Genomic DNA, 14,754 nt, shown 5'->3' with positions numbered 1-14,754 from the left:
GACCAGGTTCGAACTTGTAGTAAAGATCCTTGCCGCTTGGCTTTGACTCTGGACTCTGGTGGTCTTCTTTGGGGAACTAACAGTCTGGGCATAACATCTGGGGGCTCGTCCGGGATTCCCCAAGCCCACCAGACCCCTGGTCAACGGATCTGCTAGGATCGATCTACTGATAGGTGAGCTGGCTCGTCTCCGTTTGTCTGTCTGTGTCTGTTCTGAATCCGAATCTGTGACTCGCAAGGTCTGCAACTGGAGCTGGCACAGTCCTGGCGGACGTGCTATAGGACGGCCAGCGGAGACCGGTGGGAGACGTCCCCTGGCTCTCATCTGATCTATATTGCAATCTGAGCTGCCCCGGTTTGGCGGGCAGCAGCTGTCTCTGATCTGAGCTGCCCCGGTTTGGCGGGCAGCAGCTGTCTCTGATCTGGGCTGCCCCAGCGCGACCGTGATCCAGGCAGCTAACTCTGACCCGGGCTTCCGGTGCGCGCTTGCGATCTGAACTGCCCCGGTTTGGCAGGAAGCAGCTGTCTCTGATCTGGGCTGCCCCAGCAGGATCGCGATCCAGGCAGCTAACTCTGACCAGGGCTGCCAAAGTGTGCCTGCGATTAGATATCATTAATAAGTCAGATCAGATTTCCTTTACAGGGATTCAAACCCACATTCCTTTACAGGAAGAGACTACAAATTATTACAGGATGGGTAATACCCAGAGCACTCCTCTATCTCTCCTTATGAGTAATTTCAAAGAAGTTAGAGCAAGGGGCCATGATCTTGGTATAGAAATCAGGAAAGGAAAGCTAATTACTCTGTGTCGCTCCAAATGGCCTGCCTTTGATGTGGGGTGGCCGCGCGAAGGGACCTTCCGACTTGCTGTCATCACTAGGGTAAAGTCCAAGATTTTCCTGCCTGGGCGTGTGGGCCACTTAGATCTAATCCCATATATCCTCATATGGCAGGACCTTCTTGAGAACCCGCCTCCTTGGCTGTCCCCTTTCCAATTAGCCTCTGAACCCTGTAAGGCACTGGTTGCTCGACCACTAAAATCCAAGCAACCAACTGCCCCCCCATCCTGTTCTACCTGACAGCGGGGACCCACTGTTCACAGAACCCCCTCCGTACCCCTCCGGGCCCCAGGCCCCAGCCCCCCTGGCTGAGCTGCGGGAGGGAGCAGGCAGACGGGAGGCAGCCAGCACACACGGGCCTGCTGAAAGGGAAAGTAACTTTGAAGGGCCGGCGGGGCGGACGTGAGGGCGCACTTCACGGACTAGCCCCCCTCAGCCGCCTGACTCCACGGTGGCTTTACCCCTTCGGGAAATAGGACCCCCAGATGACACAGGAATCCCCAGGCTCCAGTACTGGCCATTCTCCACCAGTGATCTGTATAACTGGAAGACTCAGAGTGCTCGGTTTTCAGACAACCCCAAAGATTTACTGGCTTTACTGGATAGTGTCATGTTCACCCACCAGCCCACTTGGGATGATTGTCAGCAGCTCCTCCGAATCTTGTTCACCACGGAAGAGCGAGAGAGAATACAGATAGAAGCTAGAAAGTTGGTCCCGGGGGACGACGGTCAACCGACTGCCAACCCAGACCTCATAAACGCAACCTTTCCTCTGACCAGGCCGGCGTGGGACTACAACACGGCAGAAGGTAGGGGACGGCTACACCTTTATCGCCAGACTCTAATGGCAGGTCTCCGGGCAGCTGCTCGCAAGCCCACTAATTTGGCTAAAGTATATTCTATTCTGCAGGGGAAGACAGAGAGCCCAGCTACCTACTTAGAAAGATTAATGGAAGCTTTTAGACAGTACACCCCCATAGATCCAGAGGCTCCAGGAAGTCAGGCAGCTGTTGTAATGTCTTTCGTAAATCAGGCAGCCCCAGATATTAAGAGAAAACTCCAGAAATTAGAAGACTTGGAGGGAAAGCAGATTCAGGACCTCCTTCAGATAGCCCAGCAGGTTTACAATAACAGAGATACTCCAGAGGAAAAGCAATTTAAGGCCACTGAAAAAATGACCAAGGTCCTGGCAGCAGTGGTACAGAAAGAGCATCTACAGCCAGAGTACACCCAACCTAGGCGGCCCCCCCCCGGCATGATAACCTGAGCAAAGACCAATGTGCTTACTGTAAGGGGGCTGGCCACTGGGTAAGAGACTGCCCCCTTGTCTCCGAATGATTGCGGCCACGGCTCTGATGGTGCAAGATGCTGATAAACTTGTCATGGGGCAAGAATTGCGGGTCGTTACTCCACATGCCATCGAAGGTGTACTCAAACAGCCACCTAATCAATGGATGAGTAACGCCCGGCTCACCCACTACCAAGGACTACTACTAAATCCTCACAGGATAATTTTCCTGTCCCCAACGACCTTAAACCCTGCCTCGCTGCTGCCCAACCCGGACCTGGACGCCCCACTCCATGACTGCACCAAGATACTAGCTCAGGTGCACGGAGTTCGAGAAGACCTGCAGGACCGCCCACTTCCTGACACCGACCTCGTCTGGTTCACTGATGGGAGCAGCTTCATGCATCAAGGCCAGAGGTACGCTGGAGTGGCAGTAACTTCAGAGACTGAGGTAATCTGGGCGGAACCCCCTGCCCCCGGGGACATCGGCCCAGAAGGCCGAACTGATAGCGCTCACCCAAGCTCTTACCTTAGGGGCGGGGAAAAAGCTGACAGTATATACAGACAGCCGATATGCTTTTGCAACGGCGCATATACATGGGGCCATTTACAGGGAGCGAGGGTTACTGACGGCTGAAGAAAAAGAGATTAAAAAACAAGCAAGAGATCCTAGCCCTGCTAACAGCCCTATGGAGGCCAGAAAAATTAGCCATTGTACATTGCCCAGGGCATCAGAAACTAACTACTCCAACTGCTCAAGGCAACTTTCTGGCAGACCAAACTGCAAGGAATGTGGCGAAGGCTCCCAGCCAACTCCTTGCACTCTAGCTCCCTGACCCGGGCCCCCGGGACTTGCCATATTTCCCTGAATATTCAGAACAAGATCTCCAGTGGATTGACAAACTTCCCCTGAAACAAATCCAGAATGGGTGGTGGACTGATACTAATGACCAAACCATCCTACCAGAAAAATTAGGACAACAGGTGTTAGAACACATCCACTGAACCACCCACCTGGGGGCCCGGCGGATGACAGACCTGATCAGACGCTCCAAGCTCAAAATCAGACATATAGCTGAGACGGCCAGCAGTATCGTGACAAGTTGCAAAGTCTGCCAGCTTAACAACGCATACCCCCAATCTCAAGCTGCAACAGGAACAAGGCTCAGGGGAACCAGGCCCGGTATCTACTGGGAAGTAGATTTTACTGAAATAAAGCCAGGAAAGTACGGGTACCGGTACTTACTTGTCTTTGTAGATACTTTTTCAGGGTGGACTGAAGCATTCCCAACCAAAAGAGAAACTGCTCAGGTCGTAGCAAAGAAAATTCTGGAAGATATCCTTCCCAGGTATGGCTTCCCCATCCAGATAGGGTCAGATAATGGGCCCGCTTTCGTCGCTAAGGTAAGTCAGGACTTGGCTTCCATCCTTGGGGCAAATTGGAAACTACATTGCGCTTACAGGCCCCAGAGTTCAGGACAGGTAGAAAGGATGAATCGGACCTTAAAAGAGACCTTAACTAAATTGACTATAGAGACTGGCGCTAATTGGGTACTCCTTCTCCCCTATGCTCTGTTCCGGGCCCGTAATACCCCTTACAAACTGGGCCTTACCCCTTACGAAATCATGTATGGCAGACCTCCACCCCTGGTTCCTAGCTTAAAAGATGACCTGCTTAAGTCTGAAACAGAAAATGTCTCTGAATTCTTATTTTCCCTACAAGCCTTACAGAAAATTCACCAAGAAATCTGGCCCAAGCTGAAAGAGCTATATGAGACCAGTCCCCCACCGACACCCCATCCGTACCAGCCGGGAGACTGGGTCCTGGTTAAGCGACACTGACAAGAGACCTTAGAGCCCAGGTGGAAAGGACCACTCCAAGTACTCCTGACCACACCCACCGCCCTGAAGGTAGAAGGCATTGCGTCGTGGATCCACTACACCCACGTCAAGCCAGTGGACCCAACCTCCGACCTTCTGGGGCCAATCACGGCGGCGGCTGAAGCACCGGACACGTGGACTGTGGACAGAGCTAAGAACAACCCCTTAAAACTCACCCTGCGCCGGCAGCATAGCTCACTGCAAACATGCAGTTAGGTAGTCTAACTCTAACATTAGTCTCCCTAGTGGCTGCTGGGGAAAACATAAAGCCAGCTCCTAATCCCTTTGTCTGGAGATTCTGGCTTTATGAAAACCAAACCCACCCTGGGCAACCTCATAAGCCCGGGAAATTAGTGGCCAGTGCAGATTGCCCCTCCTCAGGGTGCAATAGCCCAATTTTACTAAATTTTACCAATTTCCCAGTAGCCAAACCAGTGGCACCAATAATATGCTTCGAGTATGATCAGACTAAATACAATTGTAAGCACTATTGGTGGCACCAAAGTGCCGGCTGCCCTTATAACTATTGTAACATCCATAAATACCAATGGTGGGTGGAAAAGAACAGATAGATCCCAGATGGCCCTTCCATCGCAGACGAGATAGAGACCTTTCATATACATGGATAGTTAGAGACCCCTGGAACTCCCGCTGGACCACGCCTCAACACGGGGCTGTATACTACTCCTCCGCCTCCACATGGCCTAGCAGTCACCTCTATCTGTGGCGGGGTCTAGTGCAGGTACGGCCCCTGGTCCACGGAAATATCCAGCGACAAGAAAACCGCCTGACACAAGATTTACGTCCTTTTTCCTGGTTAAAATTATTACAAGAAGGATTAGAACTTGCTAACCTTACAGGACTTCACAGCCTGTCTGGCTGCTTTCTGTGTGCCACTCTAGGGCGTCCACCGCTAACCGCTGTCCCCCTGCCATGGGGTTCCTCCACCTCTGCCCAAGCTAACAACCACCGAAACCTCTCATATGCCCCTATCCCTAACGTGCCACTATAACTAAACCCCAGTCAAGAAAAGTTTCCCTACTGTTTCTCAGGAACTAATTCCAGCCTCTGCAGCATCACTGCAATGCCCCCTAATATCACCTTAAGGGCTCCGTCAGGCATATTCTTCTGGTGTAATGGAACATTATCTAAAAACCTATCAAGCCCCTCTGTTACCAACCTACTGTGTCTTCCTGTCACATTAGTTCCCCGGTTAACTCTACTTACTGCCGGCGAGTTCCTAGGGTATACCGGTAACTGGACTAGTGCTGTTATTCACCCAGACCCTAGACCGAGACCTGCATGAGCCATATTTCTCCCCCTCATTACAGGAATCTCCCTCACCGCATCCTTCATGGCGGCCGGACTGGCTGGGGGAGCCCTAGGTCACACCCTCATAGAAAGTAACAAGCTGTACCAACAATTTGCCGTTGCTATGGAGGAGTCAGCTGAGTCCCTTGCCTCCCTCCAGCGGCAGCTGACGTCCCTAGCACAGGTAACCTTGCAGAACCGGAGGGCCTTAGACCTACTCACTGCTGAAAAAGGGGGAACGTGTATGTTTCTAAAGGAAGACTGTTGTTTCTACATAAATGAATCAGGGCTCATGGAAGACCGGGTCCAACAGTTACGCAAGTTAAGCACAGAAGTAAGAACACGGCAGTTTGCTTCAGCTGCAGACCAATGGTGGAACTCATCTATGTTTTCTCTGTTAGCCCCCTTCCTTGGACCCCTGCTGAGCCTACTATTTCTGCTTACCGTAGGACCTTGTGTTGTTAACAGAATTTTGCGGTTCGTTAAAGAAAGGTTTAACACTGTACAACTCATGGTCCTCAGAGCCCAATACCAACCTGTAAACGCTGAAACAGAAACAGACTTATAAGACCCAAGATTGGCTCTAAAAAATACCTGAAAAGAAAGGGGGGAATGAAAGGAGCCGGGCACATTCCTCAGCCCTGGGCTCAAAACAAACAAGCCCAGTACAAACACATCCCATCCTCCCATCCCACCACATATCGCCATATATCTCCCAAACTTCCTGAGCCCAGTACAAACACCACCAGGAAAGTCTCCGATAAGGGGACAGCCGTTCAAAGTTTTACTGAAAGAGCGGGAACCAAAAGAATTCCTTTGTTCCCCTGTAACTTTCAGGCTATAAAAAGCAAACACTCGCATTGTTCAGGGCCCTCTTGTATGCTGTGGAATGGAGGGACCAGGTTCGAACTTGTAGTAAAGATCCTTGCCGCTTGGCTTTGACTCTGGACTCTGGTGGTCTTCTTTGGGGAACTAACGGTCTGGGCATAACATCTGTAGTGCAGTGGCACAATCTTGGCTCACTGCAACCTCTGCCTCCCGGATTCAAGCGATTCTCCTGCCTCAGCCTCCCGGGTAGCTAGGATTACAGGCACCCGCTACTACATCTGGCTAATTTTGTATTTTTAGTGGAGAGGGGGTTTCACCATGTTGGTCAGGCTGGTCTTGAACTCCTGACCTCAGGTGATCTGCCTGCCTTAGCCTCACAAAGTCCTGGGATTACAGGTGTGGGCCACCGCGCCTGGCCTGTCCATTCTTATACTACATATCTTTCAATGTCCAGCTCAAGCTCCTCTCTTCCACGTCTTTCTTGTCTTCTGACCTGTGTGCCCCTGCCGTTATTCTGCATGTGTTATTTATCTTGGTACTATACCAAAAACTTCCTATTATTGTTCCTTAGCTTATTTTCATCTTTAAATCAATACATCTAATCAGTAAACATTTACTGGATACATTTTATATGCCAAGTAATAATGGGTGTCGTGGGTATATGAACAAGAAGAAAATAGTCTCTTCATCCTCAATCCAGTTAAGGAGATAAAGTACGAAGTATATTAACTTTAAAGTTAAAGTGTGTGCTTTAAAAAACAGTTCAAGGCAACAATAGAAGAGACTTCATAAAGCAGTGCATGACTAACTGCCCAATGGTATAACAATTTGCTCTTCTCCTACTTGGTAATTATCCTAGAAGGCATGAGCCAGGTCTGCTTTGGGCAAGATACCCAGTGGTTTCTGTTTGAGCTGAAGCAGATCTACTGCAAGAGGGAAGAGCAGAAGAAGCTTATAAGCTGTTCTGATGAACAATTTCCAGGAATGAAATATTGATGAGGATGTCATACACTGCTGTCAAGCAAATAGCAGTCAGTGAATAGCAAGAGCTTTGACTCATCTGAATTAAAGAGGTAAGAGGTAACCACCTACTATAATTCTCTGTATAGCCTTTATCAATGTCTACTGTTTTTCTCTATTCTTAATCTATTTCTTAGTTATAGTCTATATCTTCCCAGTGTCCCACCCCTCCATCACAATGTAAACTACACAAGAGCAGAGACCTGTTGAGTCTTTTTCATCCTCTCTCCTCAGTGTCTCAGCGTTTGGTTTACAGCAGGCACTCAACACATGCTTGTTGATTAAATGAAACTGCCCTGGCTATTTAAACGAGGGCTTGAGGGTTACAGCCACAAATCAGAGAGGTTCCTTTTCATGTTCCCAGTAGGGCGAAGTCTGCTTACCATGGAGCATCAATCCCTTCAAACATCACTGCACAGTGTTTTCACCATAAGGGAGGCACCCTTAAATTAGGGACAACAGGGGATATAGAACCGCTGGGCTGCGCTATTCCATCTGGTGATTGGAAAACGCAGGAGTCCTGGGTCCAGAGGCTGAACCTTCAATTTACTTTACAGTACCATTTCTACTTGTGTCCTGATGTCTCCTTTCTTAGAACATTTTAGAGGAAAGGCCTTTGCAAATGTAGAAATGGAAAGTTTTAATTTAGTTCTGCTTAATGCCATATGAGGTATTGGGCAGAAATAAGCAAGATGGAAAATACGTGAAATTCTGAGTAATCTGTGTATTTGGTACTTCAACGTGGAGTCTGAACTATTATAGAAAAGATGACATAAACTAAAATATGATTTTTAAAACAACACAATATGCAATGAAAGAGGACAGCTCAATGAGTGATGTCATTACTAAAGTAATCATAACTTACAGTTGTGTCTTGCATTATAGTTAATAAACCTCATTGGCATTATCTTACTCTTCCTACAGACATGGATCCTGCTTATTCAGCATTTGAGTCATGGACATTTTGTCTAGGGCCAGGCACTTGTAGGCACTGAGAATTCTGAGGAATTCACAATTGATCACAATTAGGAGAACAAGATAAGTACTAAGAGGAGAGGTGAACACAGGGCATTGTAGGAGTGTACCCAGGGGACATTTACTCAGACTGTAGCAGATTGCAGAAGGTTTGAGAAGGAGGAGAACAAGGAGCTGCATCATGAGTGAGTAGAAATTAACTGGTGAAAAAGACAGAATAGGGCAGGTCCAGTGGCAAGGAAGTATGAGAGCAGCAGGGTGTGCCTGGAACTTCAATTAGACTTGTATGACTGAGAGATGGATAGAAAGGAGTGGGGGAGTCTTTAGGGTTTTCTCGGTATACGGTCATATCATCAGCAAACAGCGACAGTCTGACTTCCTCTTTACCGATTTGGATGCCCCTGATTTCTTTTTTTTAAATTACCATTTTCATTTGTTTGTTTCCATACGTTATTGAGGAACAGGTGGTGTTTGGTTACATGAGTAAGTTATTTAGCGGTGATTTCTGAGATTTGGGGCCTTGAATGCCATACTTGGTGAACACTTTATTCATACATACTCTGGAGACAGCAGGGCGATGCTGGAGGATTGGAAGCAAGGAGCAGGGATGATCAGATATTGCAGCTACTTTTAATTATTTACCCAACAGATATCATCATTTTTTCCCTAAAGAATCCCAATTTTTCTCAAACAGCTTCTCAGGAAGTTGTTTTTCAGTGAATACTGGGCCCCACCCTATGCCTAGGAAGTAAAATTTGATCAGTATAAGCCAATCTAGGTAATTCCACTCTATCGCCTCTGCATGATTTAGCCACAGACATATGTCACAATTTTGGCCAATAATATGGAGTTTAAGAAACTTGTTTTAGGGCTTCTAGAAAACATTTCCTCACTCTTCAAAAGGGATATCTGTTACAGACATTCTCTCTTCCACTACTGCACAATGTATGAGAATGTGCTGCTTAGAGCAACTGCAGCCATCCTGGGACCACAAAGAGACAGGCCTGACAAAAGTCTACATGCTGAGAATGGCAACATGGAAAGATGTAAAGAACCAACATCCCTGAAGTGGTCAAATGGCCAAATTATGCACTCTGTAACACCTGCTGCAAAGTTCTTTTTAAGCGAATTTAAAAACATCATCCCCTTACTGCCATTCTGACTGGGTCTTCTGTTTCATTTTGCAGCCAAAAGCATCCAGGTTGATATACTGATTTTCACTTTAGAAAGTTCATTCTAGAAGCAGTGAGCCAATTAGGTGAAAGAAGATTAAAAACACAGGTTGGGATATTACTAGGAGGCTGCTGTAGGAATCAGTGAGTTTTGGTGAGACAAGGTCTGTGGGGTGGAGAGGAGGGAATGGGTTTAAGAAATAGCAGGGATTTGGAGTAAACAGGACTTGTAAACATTTGGCTTTATGTCCTGGGTGCTTTTGAGGTTTCTGAATTATAGTGCCTGCTAATGAGATAGGGGACAGAGGAGGAGGAGAACACAAGTGGAGGCCTGGTAGAAATAATGACTCATAGGTTACCAGACTTATTTTGCAGATGAAATAACCAAGTCTCATTACTAGTCTGTGTTGTCTGTGAGAGCGTGGATCTTATCTGTCTTTTCTTACTACTGACTCTCCAGTACCATACCATAGTTGATTAATAAGGATGCTTAATAACAAATAAATGAGGCTTAGAAAAATTACACCGTTTGCCTACATAGTTAGAAGTTTTGAAGTCAGAATATACACTCAAGTCCTCTAACTCCTTGCAATACACCGTCTACCACAAGCCACCACCCTAAAAACAACAACAACAAAAAGTTGAATTTCAGATTCTGAAGCAGAGGAGTAAACTCTTCTTGGCAGATATAGAGTAAGAGTGGGCTCATTCTCTCAGGTCACAGTAAGAGGGTATTTAATTTTCTTTCATTAATGTATATTTTGTGAAAGAGTTTCTAAAGAAGAAATATATTCAAGAAGGATGCACTTAGGGACATCTAAGAACCATGGATTATACCTCATTGGTGACATACTCAGAATGAAATAGACTCCTTTCATCCTAACCTGGAGCTCATATAGGAGAATCAGGCAAAAACTTGAGATTTAAAGCCTCTCTATTATCTGGAGTGAATAGAGACTAGCTTAAATCTCTCTTAGGTCACTTTAAGTCATTTCTTGTATTGTCTTTCAAATTGTCAGGGAAGAGCAATTCACCATTTTATGTGTGAGAATCACTAAAGTATTGAAAGATACATCTTCTCTCAGTCTTTGCTCCTTTAAGAGAAATAATCCTTATTGCTCTAGGCTTCCCAATTTATATCATTCTCCCAATATTTTTTATACGTTTTTGGCTCTTAGTATCCTTTATTTTCTTCATATTCTTAAACTGAAGGTTATCTAAAAGCTTGTCTAGACAATAATTATTTCAATGTTTTTGTTTCTGCTAAGTCAGATTTATAAGAATTTAAATGTCTCCTAAAATTAAACCGACAGCTATGGAATAGGCAAAGAATGAGAAATTATTGACCTTAACCTCAAAGAACTGATCACTGCATATAGGCAGCAGGATGCACATAAGCCCCTAGTGTTCCAAGAACAACATCATAGTTTGTAATTCACATGCCAGGTTGTGGGACAAAGACTTGAAGCGCGTTAGAAATTTGGAAAAGCAATAGAGCACTACGGACTCAGGAAGGATTCATGAACACCAATGAATACAGAATGAACCTTAAAGAGCACTGAGGATTTAGAGGGAAAGAATAGGAATATGGAAGGAGGTGGACATGGGAGAAGGCTGGAATCTGAAGATCTAGAACAAAGAGTTTATGTGGAAAGTACATCCAAGATACTTTTAAAGAAAATCTTTTTTCCCCAAAGCCTTATATTAATGTTGACAGTTATTCTGTCCATTATAGATATCATCTAGATGGGTAAAGGATATCATCTTTTCTCTCCCAAAGATGGCCGTATTATAAATTGATCCTTTTGTCTTCTATAATCAATGAAAGCAATGTTGAATTTTAATTCTATCTGTGTGATAGATATACAGTTCTATCAGTATTTTGGTAAATAGTATACATGGAATATTGGGGTCTAGTCATCATAGAGTCACCTCAAATTATAGAAATTTAATAGGCCTAGAACATGGTAGGGACTCAATAAATGTTTATTGAATCCATGAAAGAAAAAAAGAAAGAAAAAAGGATGGAGTTTAGAAATATTATTTAGCATTAATTTTTTAGAAGTTAGGTGAGCAGTTATTTAAATGATAACTTAATTAGTATTTAGAATCCTACCCTTAGCTTTAAGCTATAATTTGTCAGGCCTTCACAAATATAGGGTACACAACTGATATATTTTTACTTTTTTCTTTTTCAGACAAATTCATCTTCATCTTTTAGAAAAAAGATGAAGAACCCAAATATGGTTCTTCATCCTTGTCTTTTTTTTTTTTTTTAGAGACAGATGGGGGTCTTGCTGTGTTGCCCAGGCTGGTCTTAAACTCCTGGCCTCAAGCAATTCTCCCACCTTGCAGCCTCCCAAAGTGCTGGGATTACAGGGGTAAGCCACTGCACACAGTGAGGTTCCTGAAATTTTCAATAGGTGACAAGAGTTATAAGCAGTACCATTGTTTCTTCCAGGAGTAGCCCAAATTTGAAATATCAAAGGATAACTCAAAAGTAATAAAAGGAAGACAGCAGTAATTTGGTTCTGTCTTATAATGCTCTAAAGGAAATAAAACAGCATTCAAGGAAACATTTATAGTCATCTAAATGAGCTACTGACTTTATGTAAACCTTTCTGATCTTTCAGAGTTAAAGAAGGGAGTAGAACAAAGAATGTGAGAAGATATAAGTAGTTATTTACAATAACAAACTCCTTTCTCCCAGGGGTAAATCACTGTGGAGCAGGAATGGACTGAAATCCTTTGCATAAGCAAGAGCTGAGTAAGATAAACATTTTAGACACTGCCAGAGATTTGGAGACTTCTCAGCATTCCAGACCCCTCAGTGTTGTTGCATATTGTGAGAAAAGGGCCACCAGCCTTGAAGCCAAAATGGCCTGTTCTCAGGGTGACTCCTGCCCTAAGGGCAGTATAGTCTTGGGCAAGTCATTTAACCCTTATGAGTCTGTTTCTTCATCTGCAAAATAGGGATAATGATAATTGTACCTCCTTCATAGGATGGTTGTATGGATAAAACAGTGTCTGCAAAAAGCCTAGGTACTTCCTACATATTAGGAGTTCAACACATTTTAACTCTTATTAATTCTTTTTTGTTTTTTTGTTTGTTTTCAGATGGAGTTTCACTCTTGTAGCTCAGGCTGGAATGCAGTGGCATGATCTCAGCTCACTGCAACTGCCGCCTCCTGGGTTCAAGCAATTCTCCTGCCTCAGCCTCCCAGTTAGCTGGGATTACAGGCTTGCACCAACACATCCGGCTAACTTTGTATTTTTTTAGTAGAGCTGGGGTTTCACCATGTTGGTCAGGCTGGTCTCAAACCCCTGACCTCAAGTGATTTACCCACCTCGGCCTCCCAAAGTGCTGGGATTACAGGCATGAGCCACTGCACCCGGCCTCATTAATTCTTATACAACCATAATGGGCTCAGTCTCCCCACTCCATTCTATTAGGTAGAAATCAAATCTGACCTCATCTTAAACCATGGCAAAGACAGAAAATGCTTTCTTATTTTAGGTGAAAAGAATCAAATTAACCTGATCACTCCAAACAGAACCATTCTTATACAACATGTACATGTGAAGGAAAAAAGCTAGAGCCAAGTCTCAATGATCAAACACAACAAAAAAGAAATACCTGGGATGGGGAGGGACAAGTTTTTGTTCCCAATTCTGTCTTAGGTTTCAGCTCCTTACCTCACCTTGAACCACCCCCAGTCTGCACTCTCATTCACCCACAGTCTACCAGTCTTTTCCTCACAGCTACCACACAGCAGCTTATTCAGGGTTTCTCAATTTTTAAGAAGTTCCTGTTGAAATATTTCAGGCTCAGAAAAAATCTAGAATTTCATACAAATGATTCTATATAATTTAAAGGGCAGACTCTCTCCCCTACACTTAGATCACGTTTATCAATGACACATATGTAGATAGTATTGGATCTGTCTGGAGAAGTACAGCATTGTAAATGGAAATGTTGCTTTAAGAGATTTCAAAATATGTTAACATACACAGAACAAAGAACAAAGGAAAATAATTTTGGTCTTTCTATTAGAGTACAGAAAAGCTCCTTTTATTTTTAGTTATGAAAGATTATTATAAACCTTAAAACTTAAAATATGCCTTAAAAATCTGCAGTATTGCAAGAATAAGCTTTTTAAAAATCTTAAATCTATATAGTATGTTACTATTGGTAAAATCTACTTTGCAGCCTGGAAAAAAAAATCTGGAGTGGAGTAGGTCCAGAGACACTGTTTTAGTACCTCTGAAATGTTTGTAGCCACAGAAATATTTCTGAATACAGCAATGTTAAAACTGTTCAAATGTTAGGCTTCCTATGTGTATAGTACAAATACAGAACAATTTGCAGATGGATCCTTTAACTTTTTTGGATTATGGATATAATGGTGTTGAGGAAGCAACCTCGGGTCACAAACAATATCAGTAAACTTTTTCAATGGCCAGGCTTAGGTAACTTTGTGAAGTAGTATACATTTGTCTTCTTTAAGACTGTTCTAGAGGCCAGGCATGGTCGCTCATGCCTATAATCCCAGCATTTTGGGAAGCCAAGGCAGGCAGATCACTTGAGCCCAGGAGTTGGAGACCAGCCTGGGCAACATGGCGAAACTCTGTCTCTATAAAAAATACAAAAGTTAGCCAGGCATGGTGGTGCACACTCATAATCCCAGCTACTCGGGAGGCTGAGACAGGAAGATTGCTTAAGGCCAGGAGGTGGAGGTTACAGTGAGCTGTGATCATGTCACTGCACTCCAGCCCAGGTTACACAGTGAGACCCTGTCTAAAAAAAAAAAAAAAAAAAAAAAAGACTGTTCCAGCTGTTCCAGCTTGTATTTCTGTAAGTAACCTCCTCATGTCCGCTCCCATTTCATAATTTCATCCCTGACCCCAGGGACTTAGGACTTCTCTTCAGGATATTCACATGATAAATCACTGCCCAGGGTAAATTAGTTTATGCTCAACCTCTTGCACAGGAGTCTTTGCATTAAGGTAAAACATGATTAAAAGAAAGTACCCCACCCTCAAGGAATCTATCTCTAATGGTGAAATTTCAGATACCACAGTGTTTTAGTAGGGAATTATTTGGATCAGGGAAGTTTTTCTAGCACAGGACTAGAACTAGAAGGATATTAGTAGTAATATTTGCCTTCTACTCTATTTCTCAAATTTTGGTTATGAGATCATTTGTGCTATAATCACCAAAGATACCTCCTTAAAAAACAAAACAAAACAATGGATTTTTAGGCCCAATTCCAGAATGACTAAATCAGAATCTCTGGGAGTGAGGAGCTTATACTTTAGAAAGAGTGGAGGGATACAGATGGGTAAACAAATACAAGGTGAGGACTATTATCCCAGTTTTGGAAATCATCAGATTATACCTTGAACAAAAGCTTAAGGTTTCCGTGGACAACCTGGCCTA

At 44.3% G+C, this 14,754-nt stretch overlaps 2 protein-coding genes across 13 annotated transcripts in view; one reads left to right on the top strand and one right to left on the bottom strand.

The window, feature by feature from the left end:
• CPQ (carboxypeptidase Q) overlaps positions 1 to 14,754 on the bottom strand; it is a 625,632-nt gene that overhangs the window by 185,489 nt on the left and 425,389 nt on the right. The window lies entirely within an intron of this gene.
• The window catches only part of TSPYL5 (TSPY like 5), a 347,974-nt gene that overhangs the window by 217,203 nt on the left and 116,017 nt on the right, over positions 1 to 14,754 (top strand). The gene's annotated exons all lie outside the window — the stretch shown is intronic.

This window comes from Pan paniscus, chromosome 7, assembly GCF_029289425.2.
Source record: "Pan paniscus chromosome 7, NHGRI_mPanPan1-v2.0_pri, whole genome shotgun sequence".
NCBI lineage: Eukaryota > Metazoa > Chordata > Mammalia > Primates > Hominidae > Pan > Pan paniscus.
The sequence above is the reverse complement of the archived record's forward strand: the minus strand, read 5'-3'. Positions and strand labels throughout refer to the sequence as shown.